Source organism: Pecten maximus, chromosome 7, assembly GCF_902652985.1.
Source record: "Pecten maximus chromosome 7, xPecMax1.1, whole genome shotgun sequence".
Classification (NCBI taxonomy): Eukaryota; Metazoa; Mollusca; class Bivalvia; order Pectinida; family Pectinidae; genus Pecten; species Pecten maximus.
In genome coordinates, this window is record NC_047021.1 from 10,327,937 (window position 1) to 10,348,062 (window position 20,126).

Below are 20,126 nucleotides of genomic sequence, written 5' to 3' on the forward strand. Positions count from 1 at the left end.
CCAAGGATGTTATTTTTTCTTATACTTATAATTCGTGAAAGAATTACCTTGTGTGAACTTCGTCTATCCTCCAAACTTTCTATAAACAACAGTGAACAGGTTATCTCGATTTGGATATTTTCCCGTCCGACTTTGATTTTTTTATTTGAAAAATTAAACTTTTCTACAACGTCCTCAGGTATACACCATTTAAAATTAAAAAAAAAATTAATGAAAAAAATGTGTCTTATCATCCTTACTGATGACAGAGACATATCTCTGCTGGTGACATCTTGTTGGCAGTACTAAGTCTGTGGTGTATTGTTTTCACGTGAATCAAAATCGGTTGTGGACACAGATGAACTATATTTAGATTTGTCATTCATCTCACATAATGACCAGATGTGGTACCAATGCTTCAAAAATGAACTCGTTCTGCGTATTAAATATTGCCATGTATATACAAATTATCGACTGCATTCTATTGAAAACATAACTTATTTTCTCATCATTTGATTATACACAGATGGCATCGATCAAAAGCGCCCAAAATAATTACCGACTGAGCTAACTGGTCTTTATACAAGTTTCAATATTGTTATGGTGTCATTTTGAGTATTAAACAAGAAAGTTATGATTAGAAAAATATTATTTTATAGGACTTTTTTTCTTTTTTCTTTTTTAGATCTAATGAATACAGCTAATATCAAAATCTAATTTAATCTGTGCAAAAAATAAATAAAATAAAATAAAAAGTCCTCCTGATTGCTCATTCTAACTAATATAAAAATATTTTATTATTACCTAATGAAAATATTAAAATAGTTGCTTTAAGAAAAATATATGGCCAGTGTGGGGGTCGAACCCACGACATTCGCGTTATTAGCACGACGCTCTAACCGACTGAGCTAACCGGCCTATATGTTCTACACCTCGATAGCTGTTGATATGAGCACTTACCTACAATGTAGGTATGATTGATATTTTTTATTATACATGTGTACATTATATTATACAAACATACAGAGAATGAGATGTACAACAGTAACCAACAGCTCTCCGTATTAACATATCACAATGAATTCACAAAATTAAATGAGAAACGTTTTTCGTATTCGGTTGACTGATATTCGACTAATTGATTTTCGCATCATATATAATGTAATTTAATTCAATTAACACGAACAAAAATACAAAAAAACAATCCTAATGGCCAGTGTGGGGGTCGAACCCACGACATTCGCGTTATTAGCACGACGCTCTAACCGACTGAGCTAACCGGCCGATTTACAGAGTGTAGTATAGGAATTCTATTATATTAATCTTGAGAGTATACATCATATAGACATGATGGGTAGAGCAATTCATTGGTATATGACATTATAACATGCATCTATATCTATATATATGATTCATTCAAGTTAAATGCGTTGTATGGATCAAACTACTAGTTACTAGGATACGAGGTATAAAAACTTGCCCAGATTAATTAATTCTTTAACATTACCAGTTGATAATAAATTGATTAACTTATAGACAGAGAGATCAACCCACAAGGGGTAAGCCCTGTCGATCAACCCAATAGTGGAGCTTTATATATTTTATTCTAAGATCGTTAAAGGAGGAACATTTTAAAATGAAATGGTATTCATCTTTTATGTCATTTTTACAGAAAGGACAAAGTCTTAAATTGTGAGGATTTTGTCTATGCCGTCCAGTTTCTATTAACAGGTTATGTGAAGACAAACGTATTTTGACAAGTGTCTTTTTATAATTTACAGGAAAACGCTTACTTAAGTAAGGTTGCTGACATACATAGTCAATTATATGTTTACACAGTGTGCATTTGGACGAGGTTAAAAAGAAGGACTCGGAGACTTGCTTAAAAATGTATGATAGTTTTTGTTTTACTAACGCTAGAAAGGTTTAGATATTGAAAAAGTAGTTTGCACTTTTGTATGAAGATTTTTAAAGTCGACTTATAATAACATGGCATATTTTTAATCAGGTCGATATCCTTTAGAATATATAAGAACATTTAGAATGATAAGATATTGGTTAAACTAATGGATTCAAAGATAATGTGAAGACTGCGTACTCCTTTTCAGGAAGTAGCAATATAGGTAATTACTTTAACTGGGTTAATTATGTCAGTGTCTTTTCTCTCTCGGATTCACAGATGTATGGACAAATTACTATTCTTATAACCATAAAAGTAGTTTGTATTTGATAAAACAAAGAATATTTGATTAAAGTCAACAATATCTGAGAGGTTTATAAGAGGCCTCACCTAAATGTGTTTTATATCAGCACTTAGTAAACCAACATTCCCTACAATACTGTTTAACAAAGTGTATTCCACTGAAATACCGAATCTGTTTATCGGAGTTTCGTCTTTCTGCACACAATTTAGCTACTGAAACTGAAATCCTTCCATGTATAGTATAATATAGACTTATACAGTTACTATGTGTTGATAATATCAGTTATCTTTGTAATCTTGCTATATATACATGTATATGTGTATAGTTTAGGCTAATAAGGCATGAGATACGTAAAACCTTTGTATACCGATATAATTTATGTAAATCATGATCATGTATTATTGGCATTAAGAACAAATTGGATGAAAATATAGGTATAAACAATAGATAAACAACAGGTATGAAAAAAATAAAAACTCAAACTCATCCCCGCCATGGAAACATTCCTCGTCTGTTTCCTTAGGTAACACGTGATATGGTTAAGTTGGAAGTTTAAATGATTATCTGATTTAATTACATCAACCTTTTACCTTAAATGGTAATTAATTCAAATGATAATTAATTACATAAATTATGACCCGAGTGTTTTACCATAGACGTTTTTCTTTTCTATATACAATGATATAATGACCAGTATATTTGTGTGTATCACCTAAACAGATATTTTCTCAACACTGTAAGGAAATCATTGACCAATTGCAGTTATAAATTATGTTTATTCAAACATATTTTATTAATATTCAATACAACAAAGGGTTGGGCACACTTTCTTAAAACTTTCAAGACCATCTCCCTACATTTCAATGTACAATCACTAAAGATAAGACTTAATGACAGTTTCAATATGTACATATGATGTACTATTCCTCATTATGAATATTAATGTCCTAAGTATCATAGAAAGTGAAAGAAGGCGAGGGAAAAGGCGACACCTAGGTTGTTCTATAACTAGTTTAGAAAATACAGCCAACATATTGACATTTGTTTGAAGTGGAAGGTCAGGATCTCCCTAAATATATGGACATGAGAAACTTGATAGGTACCAATGTCCACTTGAGAATTTGATAAAGCTGTTCGTAGATTTGTATATTGCGAACAAATGAAAAAAAATAGTGATACTCATCTCCATTACCGTTAAGTCTTTGGTTAATCATCCTCGGCCACAGGTAAATATAAGCGATAGTGAGATTTTCACCTGGGGCCGAGAATGTTGGTAAATAGGAAACGGATGAACAGAGTTGCTTTTCTCCTTACATTTGACAGGTGTGATTTTAATGTACCGATTCTCCTCATTAGATATCAAAAGGCATACATTACAAAAATACAAAACAAAAATATATATTATGGCCAGTGTGGGGGTCGAACCCACGACATTCGCGTTATTAGCACGACGCTCTAACCGACTGAGCTAACCGGCCGATATTTACTACACCTCGATTTCTGTGGAGATGAGCACAAATGATTATTTTTTTATTATACATATGTACATTATATTATACAAACATATAGAGAATGAGATGTACAACAGTAATCAACCCCTCTCCGTAGTAACATATCACAATGAATTCACAAAATTATATTACAATGAATTCACAAAATTAAATGAGAAACGTTTTTCATATTCGGTTGACTGATATTCGATTGATTTATTTTCTCATCATATATAATGTTTATTTACTTCAATCAACATGGACAAAAATACAAAAAAAAAAAAATCATGGCCAGTGTGGGGGTCGAACCCACGACATTCGCGTTATTAGCACGACGCTCTTTTTTTTTATCTTTAAAATATACTTTTAATTTTCCCAGCAAATTGGACCCCCGGGGTTGGGGCCCCGAAGGCTCCTCACAGTGCATATAAATCACATATTCAATTAATTTAAATCAAACAATATCACAGTTTTGCTGAATATCACATAATGAAATATCAATGTGAGCCTTGAGTGCTTTTTATCTTTAAAAATAATTTCTTCACAGTTCATTTAAAGCATATTATAGAATTGTATGAAAATATCATATCACAGGCTTTTGCTATAATTCATACATACTGAAAATATCATACGGATTCTTTAATCCTCAATAATACTGTGCTTATAATCAGATATCTAAGACATATGATGTCAAATCCTCTGATACTAGGGAAATATCAATTTCCTTTAATAAATTGTTATCAACAGCAATATACTTTTTAAACAGCCGATGCTTCTTCTTCATCTGGTAATAGAATCGGACATAGTCAAAATATTTTCGAAACGTGTACTTGAAGAACGTCTTCAAGTTCAATTTAATCATCTTACCAACTACTAGATTACGTCTCTTCAAAATACAGAAACGCACTACACCCAGAAAGAAGTTAATGAAAAACGGATTTGTACGTTTAATTTTCCTTGTGTAACCCAGAAAAATAAGACTTCCAAGAGATATATCCGAAACGTAATTTTGATCAGCAGCCGAAAACAGTTTTTTAATTAACATTTGAACATAAGCAAAAAAATCCGAAAGTTCTAAGCAGTCAAGAAATAAATGCTGCAAAGTTTCCGAATCAGACGTACAGACTAGACATTGATCACTAACAACAGTGCCAATTTTCTTTAACTTCTCCATCGTAAATATGGTGTTATGTACAATACGAAAGTGAACTTCAATAACATCACAGGGTAAAAAAGGCAAGTACATAATTGCAAAAACTTGTGGAAGACAAACATCATGAAAAATATCTGACCAATATTCAGATGATTTCGGCTTTCGAAAACAATAACGAATAAAACAAGCATAAATATCCCGTGTAGTTTTAGGATGGAGTTGTACAGTTGTTCCACAACCATCCGTATAAGTAATTTTAGGTCCGCAGTCTGTTCTTATATTAGAATGCACATAGTTCAAAATAATTTGTTTATATTTCACTGGAATGCAACTCAAAATAGTTTCATAATCAGATAAAATAGTATCCCTAGAAATATCTGGGTTACTCTCTTTAATAATATCAGCTACAGCATTTGAATTGAGAAACTTGGAAATAACCTCAAACGTCAAATGCTTGACTTTGACAATACCAGCCTTGGCAAAATATTCAATGAAAATAGGCTTGTCGACATTCAAAAACATAGAATTAAAAAACAAAGGTTGTTCGTAAACAAAAAAGGCGTCCTCATTATAGTACACCTCATTCACTGTCTGAAAGGCATACCAAGCCTTTAACATTTCATGATAAACAATGGGCAGTGATCGCAAACATTTGTTTGGAAACTTACAATAAATTACTTCAAATCCAAGATTTAAATCAAGAATTTTGTTAAAGAAATAGCTACACATACACTTCCAGGCTGCTGTACAGGACATATCCAGCCACCTAAATAAAAACTTTAATCTAAATGATCTTAATTTTAACTCAATATCAGGCACATTTAAACCACCAACCTTTCTTTTGCCAATGATAGTGTCATATGCCACTAAATGAGCACCATTTGACCATAAAAAATCAATACAAATCTTCTTAATATCAGTAATAGCTGACAGAGGCATAGTCTGTGAAGTAAGACAATACCAACATCTCGACATCAATAAGGAACTAATTACGGTAGCTCTACCTTGTATGGTTAATTGTCTTTGTGACCACATTCTCAAAATATTTCTTATGGAAGTAACTTTAGTGTCCCAATTCTTTTCATTACATACTCGTAAATCTACACCAACATACACGCCAAGAATGCAAATAACTTGTTCACACAATTTTATCCGAAAATTGTCAAGTTCAGCTTGTGTAATATTTCCATTGCCAATACATAATAATTCTGATTTATCTTTATTCACTTTAGCACCAGAACCCTTACTATATACTTCCAAAAGGCTAAAAACATTTACAATAGACTGTTTATCCGTAAGTGTTAAAGTTGTATCGTCCGCATGTTGATACACTTTTGACTCAAAATTGGTACGAGGAACATTGATACCTGAAACATCAGGAGATTTTAAAATCATTTGTCCCAGAGGTTCCGCAGCTAAAACATATAGCATCGCTGAAATCGGACACCCCTGCCTTACTGAGTTATGGATAGAGATAAACTTAGTTAGATTACCGTTGTATTTTACAGAACTAGAAATATTTGTATAAAAAATCTTGATCCAATCAACAATGTTTCCTCCAAAACCAAATTTTTCTAAAACTTTAAATAAATACTTATGACAAACACGATCAAAAGCCTTCTCTTGATCAATTTTAAGGATATATCCCTCACAATCTTCCTGTGTAGTTAGATCAATGATATCACGAACACAAAAAATTGTGTCCGAAATATCACGACCAACCACACAGCACGATTGAAAGTTTGAAACAATAGAGGGTAAAACAGTTTTTAATCTATCAGACATAACACGTGCTAAAATTTTATAGTCTACATTAAGAAGGCTAATAGGTCTCCAATTTTTCAATAGACTTTGATCACCTCTTTTTTTATATACAAGATTGATAACTCCTTGCCTCATTGTTCTGGTCAATTCTCTATCATCCCAGATACTTTGCACAATACAAGGGAAAACATCTTTCAAATCATCAAAAAAGTGACAATAGAATTCAACGTTCAGAACATCCAATCCGGGACTTTTACCTTTTGACATAGTTAATAATGCTTTTTGTATTTCATCAACAGTCACAGGCGAATCACACCTTACTCTATCCTCATCAGTAACTTTTTTGTCAATAAATGATAAAAGATTATCTATATCACTATCATTTGTTTCAATACAATTATACAATTTATTATAAAAACTGAATATTTCATTAGACATCTCATCACAAGAAGTCAATACATTTCCATCTATGTCCTGTAAACATTTAATAGTATTACAATTCTAGTATTACTAGTATTACTGAGCTAACCGGCCGATATTTACTACACCTCGATTTCTGTGGAGATGAGCACAAATGATTATTTTTTTATTATACATATGTACATTATATTATACAAACATATAGAGAATGAGATGTACAACAGTAATCAACCCCTCTCCGTAGTAACATATCACAATGAATTCACAAAATTATATTACAATGAATTCACAAAATTAAATGAGAAACGTTTTTCATATTCGGTTGACTGATATTCGATTGATTTATTTTCTCATCATATATAATGTATATTTACTTCAATCAACATGGACAAAAATACAAAAAAAAAAAAATCATGGCCAGTGTGGGGGTCGAACCCACGACATTCGCGTTATTAGCACGACGCTCTAACCGACTGAGCTAACCGGCCGATATGCTAACATATGGTGGTTATCTATATATGATGCAATCATTATTATTGTTATTCACAACTCAGAGGAGTACGTATATCTATTGTATAATAGGGTATGTAGTTATATACAAAGCTTTATACTATAATATAGTAATCAGTTATATAGAACACTGTATTAATCAATGATATTTAACAATATAGCAATCAGTTACATATAGCAATATAACAAACAATTATATCTAACAATATAACAATCAATTTCCTATGTATGTGTGTGCTTATGTACCAATGTATAGGTATGAGCAGATGTACGAGTGGTGTTATATAGATGTGTGTAAGTACATAGATGTTGTGTGAAGAGGTTACAAGGTGCCCTGTTTAACATGTACATGTATCAATGTATTGAATAAAAAATATGTTACAAAAAAAACAATTTAACAATATAGTAATCAATTATATTTAACAATATAACAATCAATTAGATTTAACAATATAACAACCCATTACATTTAACAATATGATAACCAATTATATATAACAACGTAGCAATTAATTATAAATAACAATATCGTAATAAGTTATATGGAATAATGATTAAATCCGACCTCATTGATAACATGCCTCTATACATTACAGTCGACACTAATTACACTGTTGTTATGATGTTCCTGTGTATCACATCCTTTTCTATTTACATACATAGTTTCAATACATCTTGGTCATAAATTGCCGATATGTCACCGAAAGAATAAAATGTGTGATATTGGAAACTGAAATTGAAGCCAACTACAATATATGATATGCCAGTGTGGGGGAGGGCGTGTCAAACCCACAACATCCGCGTTATTATGCCTATATATATATATATCATTAAGTATGTTTACGATAAGTATATTGTATTATGCAATAACTGCTATCTGCAGTCAACACCAACTTGGTCTAAATGATTGTAATACAGATTAGTTATCTTTATGTTCGATTGCATAACAACTTATTGTCTGATTTCAACCTGATCACATACAGATAAGTATCGTATGGTTACTGAGGTCATTTGGACATGACCCCTGTCTGCCACCGTCTGGTCTTCATACCGTTGTGTATAAATGACGATCTGTATCTTTATCAGATTAATCTGATTTCATTATACCAGCGATTAATCAGTTTCAATAAACACCGAGTACATTGGACATGTAACTTATCATGATACTTATGTTATATATCCGATGTCATGCATTTCGTTCATTTCAAGCAATTTTTTGTTGTTATATCACACGTGTTTAGCATTAGTCATATATTATGTCATAATAACCCTTGCTTAATGAGCATAACATGAAAAATACAGATATTTATGTATTTATAAGTACATTTAATAATCAATCGATAATGTTTTGTAAAGAAAATCAACTTTAAATTTAGAATGAACTACTGCATTGTAAACGAGAAAAAAATATTTAAAAGGAAATCTCAAGGAAAAAACATAATTATATCAATGGTGTACATTATCAAAATACAAAAAGGGGGGGGGGGGGGTATACAGGCCCAGTATGTAGACAAGCATACAGTGATTTCGGGACGCTGTCTCTTTCCCAAATCTTTTAAACTGATTTGCCAAAAGCAGGTAAGACCTCCATTATCCTACCTCATTCAAAGGACCTAGTCAACATCGGTTCCTTAAAAACAACTCAACGTAGCTAACAAGTTACCATTTAGCCACGAAATGAAAACATTCAGCGCTCAATCATCATCACCAGTTAAAAGTGATCGTATTAGTCTCATTTAATAACTCATGATTTCTGTCAGGGTTTCCTTAAGGAATCTATATTTTGTGTATATCATACCTGCTTTACCTTGTTCGCCATGACATAACGTATTTTTGTAACGTGTCGATCAACACTAGGGTATGACTTTTCACGAGACAATACATACTGATGCTAGGTTAATACAGATGGGTGTTCAACACCAGGTCCGAATGGGCTGAGCGGCACATATAATCTAATTAAAGTTAGATTTGTAATTTCCGCAATACACTGCAATACAAGAGGCAATATAAGACCATCTTGTATTGCAATGGCATAATGTATCGCAGATGATTGTAGAGCAGCGGAAATTACAAGTCTGTTTTTAATTACATTGTATAAAGGCATCCCATAATATAAACAAGATCGTTACAGGTTACAACTGGTAATGATCACTTTAAAAAAATGCACGCAGTCGATCATAATTGATAGAAAGGTTTGTGAAATAATCCAGTGATGACATCAGCTAAGCCCCTGGTACACATTTTGAATTGATAACTTTTTATCCATAAATAAACCTTCAGGTTTCATTCAAGAACTAAAATCAAACATCAGACCTGGATAAGGTTGTTCTTATCAGTCGGCTGAAATGTCAGTTATGTAGTTTGGGTTAAGTTTTAATCATACTTACTACCATACGATAAGGTACATTTGGTATAATGAACTCCTCTAAATAATAATCCATTTCTAGTAATAATCTCCAAATTTGCATCATTATTATCTAAATCTGCTTTCCATTAGCAGCTATGTATGTGGGCCGGTTAGCTCAGTCGGTTAGAGCGTCGTGCTAATAACGCGAATGTCGTGGGTTCGACCCCCACACTGGCCAGATACTTTTTATATTTAAAGCCATAGATTTGGTTTTACTATCAGTATGTAGGGGCTTATGTAATACTATTACATGTTTAAAACTTGTTACGTCACGTGCGTGAACGTTAAGAACCTTATATCCTACAAAACATGATTAATAAAAAAAATCATCGTATATTTTCAAACCAACAATAATTTATTCGCGTGAAAGACAAGCAGATTAAAACAAACTAAACGTTTATATATGTTTTCTCTACAGGGTGCTCTCATTAAACACGTTTTTGTCGCGACAGATTAAAATTTAGTAATCCGACATCACAGTATGAAAATGTTACAGAAAAAGTAAAATATCTTTTAATGGCCAGTGTGGGGGTCGAACCCACGACATTCGCGTTATTAGCACGACGCTCTAACCGGCTGAGCTAACCGGCCGACATGTTTCTAGTGATGATTCGTTTGTATTACAATCTCCAAAATTGCATCATTATTTATGCGAATGTGCTCACCAATTGAGTACATGTATATGTATATCGGCCGGTTAGCTCAGTCGGTTAGAGCGTCGTGCTAATAACGCGAATGTCGTGGGTTCGACCCCCACACTGGCCAGATATTTTTCCCAATGTCTTCAATTTTCAGTCCCGAAAAATCCTTGACATACTGACGAGTTTTCGTTACATTTTGAGGAATAAAGCAATATTTTGGAACACCTAATGTACATGTATTATGATAAAAATAGCTGCAAGAAAGTAAAAATCACATATTCTGATCGGTATCGTCTGTAATGTAGATGTATTACTTATGAGGAGATATGAATCATGTTTTTGTTTCAATACATTCAATCGGACATACAACGTATTCCAATGCCTAAATGGATAGGTAATCGATTACTATTAAGTTGATGATAATGTTAAGGTTGGCATTGTCTTGATAAGTAAGTACTAACAAGTGTCACCCGTTTGTGTGTGTATTCTAATAACACGTACCTATATACACAATGTAGTAAACAACGCAGAGAATGGGAACTTTTGCATCTTTGCGCAAAGTTATCATTCTCAGTTCTACTTCCAAATAACATTTTATGAAATTTATCAGTATCAACAATAAAGTATAAAATGTTGGTTATATTCTCCCAACACTTATAACATACAAATGTAAGAGTTATAGTCAATAAACTGTTGAAATGCATTGTTTAACTTTTTATCGCTGCCTTTTAATTAGACTGTCTCTTTAGATTGGTGTAATGTTTTCGTTTCGGTCGAAATACAGCTGGTATAGCATTTGTCATATATACAATGTTAATTCATATAAACAAAAAAAATGTACGTACATGTATACAATGTTAATTCATATAAACAAAATATTGTACGTACATCTTCAGCTTTGAAGGTTAATGTAAAAATTTAGTGTTTAATTACAATGACCACTTAATACTATTGTATTCAAGGTTAATTTATAATCATTGTTAAATCACAATTATCAATAATAACTATTGTGTTGACTAAGGGTATGTATAGTTATTGTTTGATAGCAATGACCAGTACTTACTGTTGTACTGATTCAAGGTTAATGTATAATTATCATTTAAGTACCATGGTCAATAATTACTGTTGTGTTGACTCAAGGTTAACGTAGAATTATTTTTTGATTACAATTACCAATGATTACTATTGTATTTACTCAGGGTTGTGTATACTTATTGTTTGATTACAATTACCAATGATTACTATTGTGTTGACTCAGGGTTATGTATAATTATTGTTTAATTACAATTACCAATAATTACTGTTGTGTTGACTCAAGATTAACGTATAATTGTTGTTTCAATGTATTATGTACCATTATGCTCTTCATCCTTCATTTCGGAGGAAATAATGTTGATGATGATAATGCTAATACGTGCTCTGTTTTTGGTAAGTTATTGGCAGTACTATCAAAAAAGGGGAAATTTTACATATGTGCCAATCTTTAAAACCATCGTCTACAATACCCAATTTGGTAGAAATTACCGATGCTGATATAATAAATCATGATGTCGATAGACTGGTCTAAAATCAATTATTCCCATCAATGTGAAATGCATCAATGCTCGAGATCGAAAGGGAATCTGTATTAATTTTGATACATCAGAGTATATTCCTGTTAGAAAAAGGACAAAGAAATAATACAATGTGAAATCCTGTCTACATTATGTATTTCTATTGTTATAAGTAATTCATTATCATTCTGTCAACATGAACATTACTCCTACCTACATGAGTACTTATCCTCTCCAAAGGCCGGCTAGCTCAGTCGAAAATGTCAAGGGACCATCTAATTCTTTCCTGTTTGGTTTTCCAAAACCACGTTTCATTATTTTGGTCCTGTACCTGACATATTGTCATTACTTTTATGTTAGAGAATACGAATCGTTATGTCAGCCTCTTCTCGTTGTCATTAATTTGATTTTGTTTCAAAACTAATTGTTAAAAACATTTTTGATGAACTATTTTGAATTAGCGCAATTTGTGCTCTAAAAAGAAGTCATGTTTTTTTCGAAGGGAACAGCGAAACAAAATAAAAACCTTTTTAATTTGGAAGTATATTCTCCCTCTTGACGACGGAGCAAAATTATACTTTTTTGAAATACTCTTAACCTCATGTATATATTTGCTAAACTCATTCAAATGATATGCGTGTGCGTGATAAACTGACTGTTTATATGACCCATCCCATTATCATTATATCTATTATTATTGTAATTTAATTATAAACCTAATGAATGACAATTTGAAATTAAGTATGTTTCAGATGGGTACATGAATAATCAGATATTTAACCAACAAGCTGTGCAATTCATTGTTTTCGTGTAAATTCATTGTTAAAGGGCATACCTTCGTTCGAACGACAGACTTGCACAATAATTTATCAAAATTATGATTAAAAGATGCTTACACTCATATTTGTGCCTTGAGCAAAGAACTTTACACGACTTTCTTATTAATTCTCATATGTATGACATAAAATGCTGAACTTTTTTTATTAAACGATTCTTTTAGTGGGATGGTTTACAAAATGTACCTGCTGTGTCTCACGTGTTGGACGCTATCCTTCACAAAGGCTCACATTGCAATCCAGCACAATTAGAAATGCAAAATTGGTAATTTGCCGCAAAACGTGCGCTTTTGTCTTAGAAACTTCATTTTGGGGGACTTTTGGGACCCGACACTGAAGTCTATAAATCTGCTGTTACAATTCAAAGGTGATAAAGGAAGAAAACGCCATACTAATATACCGAAATATGTGGTGGTCTTTTAAGGTTTTGGTAGAGAAGATTTTGAGAAGCTGTTGACACAAATATCTAAATGTCATTGCTATCCTATAATGATTATAGTGCCGATGTAATGTTATTGAAACAAAAGGAAAGTCTCCATTATTATCTTCATCTGTGGCATTTAGTATCAAACATATAATTGTATGATGCATTGTGTTCACGGTTTTTTAAACTGTCACAATGCGAGCGTAGTGTTCAAGGTAAATTGATGAAGAGGATTCGGGTCATGTGATCAGAAAGACAATGAAAACACTGCAGCGCGGAATTAAATCCTTCGGCGTTAAAGTCTATTTTTGGTTGATAAGCAGACATTGAGAAGTTGAATATACATACCATACATAAACATAAAATGACCTCTCCTAATAACTTTCCATTGAGACTAAATCCATATTGTCTGATAATAAAAGATAAAATGTCCTATGAATTTTGCCCTTATATTTGTCATCATTTTACTTGTAAGTAGCTTTAGTTAGTTTTTAATAATAAGAAAACATAACACGTTTTTTTATCAATCATGTCATCGGGTATACCTGGGATTTATTTCTCATTTCAGCTACAGTTCCAAACATATCTACAGATCACTAATAGTAAAACCAAAACAATTGTTTTGAGTATCGAATTTATTTCTTGAAAATGAAACATTTCAACGTGTCAAACATAGGGCCTCAGGGGTTGGAGCCTCTAAGGTTCCTCACAGTGTAAACAAGCAGTAAGATCATATAAAATAGAATATAAAAAATACCATAGTTCCAATGGCATTTTGAATCACAGTTAGTTCATAGTTCAACTTTTACGATATCGTCTTCTACAGATACATATCTATTATCATGGGAAAAAGAAACAATATTCGGGGAAAAAAATCATGGCCAGTGTGGGGGTCGAACCCACGACATTCGCGTTATTAGCACGACGCTCTAACCGACTGAGCTAACCGGCCGACACACGATGCTAATGCAGTTCTGTTATGCTATAATGTATGTATGTATACACACCAAGCCGTTCATGCATTAGGCCAAGACGGAGACTGTCATATGATATAGTGATACATGTATATCAATATTGAAGGATATCGGCAATTCAAATAAATAAATTCCCATGTTATTGAATAATAATGTATACTAAATGAATAATAAATTATTTGATAAATAGCAGGAAGGATAAATAAAATTCATGTTTATATAAAATCAATACTTGAAAAAAAAACTAGGCACATTTAATACCTACTGTATTTCGACTTAAAATGAATTATAGGAATGATTGTTAGTGCTATATGTCAGTCCACGACTATTGTTTTCATTTTGGTCCATTCACTGTACGAACAACACCGAATATAATAATGTCGTTCTTATTACGCAATTTGTCCATGTGCGACCCCAAAATTTAATTTACGTATTAATTTTTGTTTTATCATAATTGTCATAAACATAGTTTTATGTATGGAAAACCAGCACGTGAAACGATGTTTTCTTACTGTATTCATAGTGTTTTCATAGTCACATATTTGTAGTTTTCACTTGGTATGTTCATATAAAGAATCACCAGTCAGAATGTTAATATGATAACTTATTAAACATTGACCTTAGTAGCCAAATTAATAATTTGTATTATTCTAACCTTCACTCATCTGTTGTCCGTAAATCAATATCTTTTGTCCCTCAATCAATGTCTTTAGTCCGTAAATCAATGTCTTTAGGCCGTAAATCAATATCTTTTGTCCCTCAATCAATGTCTTTAGTCCGTAAATCAATGTCTTTAGTCCGTAAATCAATGTCTTTAGTCCGTAAATCAATCTCTTTTGTCCCTAAATCAATGTCTGTTGTCCGTAAATCAATATCTGTTGTCCGTTAATCAATATATTCTGTTCCTATATCAATAGCAGTTGTCCCTAAATTAATACAATGTATATGTTTTCCCTCAATCAATATGATATATGTTGTCCTTAAATCAATATTTTCTGTTCCTTCATAAATATCAGTTGTCCCTAAATCCTTATTGCAGACTATTGTTCAAAAGCTACCGATACGTATTTTATTGTATGTTATTTGTAATTAACTTAGTATCCAAAACCTTACTCAACTGATTCAATTATGAAACTAACACCCCTTCTGTATTGTTGGCATTATGTTACTACTGTGGTATGTTATACAGTGATACTATAATAATACAATTCGTCACTCTGATAAAATGTTCGAGACGAATTGTGGTGCCATTTAATCAGAAATATGGGTATAAACTTATTTCTGTTTCTACATGATTAATCAATCTTTGATTTAAATAATATTTTGTTGGAAAAACATTTAACTTTGAATTGTCAAACGATGATATTGAATGTTTCAAACATATAAACCACTCAACAATCAATAATTATTAATGATAAAATATCTATGTACATTTATTTTATCATTGTCTACATGTTTTTTGTACTTTAATATTCTGTTTATGAAATCTTCATTATTTGGAGGAAATAAGGAGAATACTAATAGCTTCTCCTTTTTAATATGGCCGACCGATGAATCAAGCACAAAACAGCTGTATGATGCATATTTAAATTCGTTATTTGATGTATGCTGTATCTTTTATTAAAATCATCATCAACGATGTAATTCATTTAAGTGTCTTTCGTACAGTCCTCAAATGTTAGTTAATCTTAAGGAATTATACATAACGTGAACATTTCGTATTTCGTTAACATTCTGGAGAATCTTCTTTTTTTTCCATTCATAGTTTAGCATTAAGTTTAGAACAACATATATAGTACAGTACGAAAGAATAGGATCAGGACTGGAAACAACTTTTTAAAATCCGTTTCATAACATCACAGTAATTTACTTGTAAACGCATTTTTTTCTAAATTGAATATTTGTCACACAAGGGAAATATTACAAGGAAATACATAACATTTATGTGGTCGGATGTTTATCCGTTTTGAGTTAGAGCTACGGTTTCCTTTTGTGCGGGTATTCCCTGTTGTTTTTAAGGCAACATAATTTGTACTTGCGACTAGATACCAGAAAATTCGAAATCTTCGATATATTGACTGTTTTTATCTAGCGGGCATGATACATTATACATGTACACTTAAGCACTTCGTCTTCATGTTAGATAGGTAGTAAACACTTGTCCCTCTTTATCGATTTTGAGGTAGAATTATGATTTTGTATGAATGTCGGTATTGCTTATTTTAACGTCATTTTACAGGTATTGTCCAAATATGGCACATGCGTTACCTGTTTATACAAATTCCCTAATTACATCTTTCTTACGCTGATAAGGTTACGTTGTCTTTGTAGTATATATCTGTAAATATATTCAGATGACACAGTTCCGTCTCGACCACTACAGTTCTCATGACTATCGTTTATACTCCCTTTACTATTTCAATGGTGTCCATACTGTATTTCGTCCTCGTTTTATCGTTAATTACAGATTCGTTTGATGACACTGGATTGAATAAACTCTAGCTTTTTTTTCTTTTAGTTATCACGTAGTTATCTTGGTTATCACGTATTTCTATTAGTTATCACGTAGTTCTATAAGTTATCACGTAGTTCCATTATTCATCACGTATTTCTATTAGTTATTACGTAGTTCTATTAGTTATCACGTAGTTATCTTGGTTATCACGTAGTTCTATTATTTATCACGTATTTCTATTAGTTATTACGTAGTTCTATTAGTTATCACGTAGTTCTATTATTTATCACGTAGTTCTATTATTTATCACGTATTTCTATTAGTTATCACGTAGTTCTATTAGTTATCACGTAGTTCTATTAGTTATCACGTAGTTCTATAAGTTATCACGTAGTTCTATAAGTTATCACGTAGTTCTATTATTTATCACGTATTTCTATTAGTTATTACGTAGTTCTATTAGTTATCACGTAGTTCTATTATTTATCACGTAGTTCTATTATTTATCACGTATTTCTATTAGTTATCACGTAGTTCTATTAGTTATCACGTAGTTCTATTATTTATCACGTAGTTCTATTGTTCATCACGTAGTTCTATTAGTTATTACGTAGTTCTATTAGTTATCACGTTGTTCTATTAGTTATCATATAGTTCTATTATTTATCACGTATTTCTATTAGTTATCACGTAGTTCTATTAGTTATCACGTAGTTCTATTATTTATCACGTAGTTCTATTGTTCATCACGTAGTTCTATTAGTTATCACGTAGTTCTATTAGTTATCACATAGTTCTATTATTTAGCACGTAGTTCTATTAGTTATCACGTAGTTCTACCTATGTGATATTAGTTTGTATGTGTTCTGTGACACAGATCCACCACTACAGTTCTCGTGACTTTATCGTTTATACTCCCTGTACTATTCCAATGGTGTCCATACTGTCCTCCCTTGTGTTTGTATTTCGTCCTCGTTTTATCGTTAATTATAGATTCGTTTGATGACACTGGATTGAATAAACTGCATACAGTCAGATGAACAAAATAAAGTTTGATAATGGCTGTGTAAGGTTTTTATATTTATATTTATAGATTTTTTCTTTGTTTATTTTCGTAAAAAAAAATGAATTTAAAAGAAGGAAACTAATGTGTTTGAAATCATATTTTGTAACTTTCCGATATTGTCGACAGGTTGTCAAAAGGTGAACACATTAAAAAAAAAAAAACAACATTTAATGGCCAGTGTGGGGGTCGAACCCACGACATTCGCGTTATTAGCACGACGCTCTAACCGACTGAGCTAACCGGCCTATACCTACGCAGTGTGATACCTGCTTAATTTGATCTCAAGCACGCCACATACAAATGATTGTGCAATGGCAGTCATATAAGTATAACTGACAGCATTGCTCTAGGAATGCATAATTTTGCATTTTGTATGGTTTGATGTGCTTACATACATTCTGAAATGTTTTAGTTTAAACCTATTTTATTGTATCATAAAGATACAAAGGGTCGGACACAAGTTTTCCAATTTACATAAAGCCCTTTCCCAAAAACAGTATACAACACAAATATTTACACAAGATGACATTAGAATTTACATACAGTGATTTTATTTTTGAAAATGTGAGTTTAAGAAGAGTAGAGATAGGATGATAATTAGAGGGAAATGGAGGGAAAGAATTTAGAAGTCTCCTTCTTTTACAATTTTTGAAGAATAATTAAAAGAACATTTTTGACAAGACAAATTTTTCACATAAAGTGTGATATAATTCTATAATTTGGTGCACTGTTGAATGACCCGGCTGAAAACCAGACTGATATTTATAAACTAAAGAATTTTCTAATAAATAATTATTTAAATTATTCTAATCGTTCATATTCTGTTTAACGACGAACAGCGACGGACGGAGAACGATATCTATATGTCATCTTGCCCTTTGGGTCAGATGTGGAGGCGGTTAAGGAAATTAATGTTTGCTTTGGTTATATATCAATATATATCTATATCGGCCGGTTAGCTCAGTCGGTTAGAGCGTCGTGCTAATAACGCGAATGTCGTGGGTTCGACCCCCACACTGGCCAGTTTATTTTTACGTTAAAATAATTTTGGTTTTCCTTTCATTTATAATATGTCTTGTTATTGTTCATTTATGACCTATTTCGTTTTTCTAAAATTATTTTCCGTCCTTGACCTTTTATGACCATATCGTTGTTCACGCAGTATATATATGGATGGTACATATTGGCACACTTAAACTGAATGAGGGTTATTTATTACTACACACAAAACGTACCTGATCTCCTTTTCACGATAGATGGGGTAACATTTTTTAGATACAGATAGATAAACATGTACAATTGAATTTATTGTCGATTTTAAAATGCTAGATATTCAGAGCCCTGCGTTGGAAGGATAAAAGTATTTAAATGTACGAATTAATTTCAGTTATTTACCTAATAATGTAATTGATAACATTAACAGACAACATTTATTTTTGTCATGATAAACATATAATTAACAAATAAGGAACCGAAGACACAAAATAAACACAGATTCCTCATCAAACTTCATGTGATTAAGTTGTCTACAAATACATATTAACATTAGATAAACCTTGTTTACCGTTCGTTCTCATTATTCGCTGTTATTTTTCTTATTGTCAGACACAAAGTAATTATGTCAGTTATAACCCATTATATTTTAATTTATATGTTGTAATGTCACATCGAAAATAGGGATGACGACATCAGGATTGTATAGGACATACAAAAGAGTATCGCCTAATGCATATAATTACATGTCTGGGACGATCTTCAGAACTGAACAACTGCTCTAATTTTCCGGGTTTTTTTTTTTTTTGCTTTTTTTTAGTGTTTTTTGTGTGTGTGTTTTTTGTGTGTTTTTTGTTTGTTTTTAATAAAACATATCGTCAACATAGTCTGTTCTGGAATGTGTACATGTTTTACTTATGCTATTAAATACATAACACATCTTCTGCTGTATGGTAGGTATGAGGTATACATTTTTTTGTTAGTACAGTTGATGTGTAATTCAGTTAAATAGTCATTAACCAAGGTTTAAATTATAAAATTACTGCCAGATCGTAAAGCATTATTGTATACTACTGTATTTTTCATTTTCTCACTTTTTACCGTAAATCTTTTAGTTTTGTCAATGCGAGGTAAATAATCCTGCTGCACTTACGAGGTATAAATGAAATACCACGTGTTTCAAACTATACTATCCGGTCTAAATCAAAGATTCTTTTTATTAATCAGTTCGGACGTAACAAGTTCTTACCAAACAGA

General features: G+C 31.9%; 10 non-coding genes across 10 annotated transcripts; 3 read left to right on the forward strand and 7 right to left on the reverse strand.

The window, feature by feature from the left end:
• Positions 1-823: 823 nt before the first annotated feature.
• On the reverse strand, positions 824-897 carry Trnai-aau. The gene has a single exon. It is a non-coding gene; the product is annotated as a tRNA-Ile (tRNA).
• A 292-nt stretch (positions 898-1,189) lies between these two features.
• On the reverse strand, positions 1,190-1,263 carry Trnai-aau. Its single transcript has one exon. It is a non-coding gene; the product is annotated as a tRNA-Ile (tRNA).
• Positions 1,264-3,587: 2,324 nt separating this feature from the next.
• Positions 3,588-3,661, reverse strand: Trnai-aau. Its single transcript has one exon. It is a non-coding gene; the product is annotated as a tRNA-Ile (tRNA).
• Positions 3,662-7,424: 3,763 nt separating this feature from the next.
• On the reverse strand, positions 7,425-7,498 carry Trnai-aau. Its single transcript has one exon. It is a non-coding gene; the product is annotated as a tRNA-Ile (tRNA).
• Positions 7,499-10,031: 2,533 nt separating this feature from the next.
• Positions 10,032-10,105, forward strand: Trnai-aau. The gene has a single exon. It is a non-coding gene; the product is annotated as a tRNA-Ile (tRNA).
• Positions 10,106-10,444: 339 nt separating this feature from the next.
• Trnai-aau lies at positions 10,445-10,518 on the reverse strand. The gene has a single exon. It is a non-coding gene; the product is annotated as a tRNA-Ile (tRNA).
• A 100-nt stretch (positions 10,519-10,618) lies between these two features.
• Trnai-aau lies at positions 10,619-10,692 on the forward strand. Its single transcript has one exon. It is a non-coding gene; the product is annotated as a tRNA-Ile (tRNA).
• Positions 10,693-14,259: 3,567 nt separating this feature from the next.
• On the reverse strand, positions 14,260-14,333 carry Trnai-aau. Its single transcript has one exon. It is a non-coding gene; the product is annotated as a tRNA-Ile (tRNA).
• Positions 14,334-18,047: 3,714 nt separating this feature from the next.
• On the reverse strand, positions 18,048-18,121 carry Trnai-aau. The gene has a single exon. It is a non-coding gene; the product is annotated as a tRNA-Ile (tRNA).
• A 704-nt stretch (positions 18,122-18,825) lies between these two features.
• Trnai-aau lies at positions 18,826-18,899 on the forward strand. Its single transcript has one exon. It is a non-coding gene; the product is annotated as a tRNA-Ile (tRNA).
• The last annotated feature ends 1,227 nt before the right edge of the window (positions 18,900-20,126 follow it).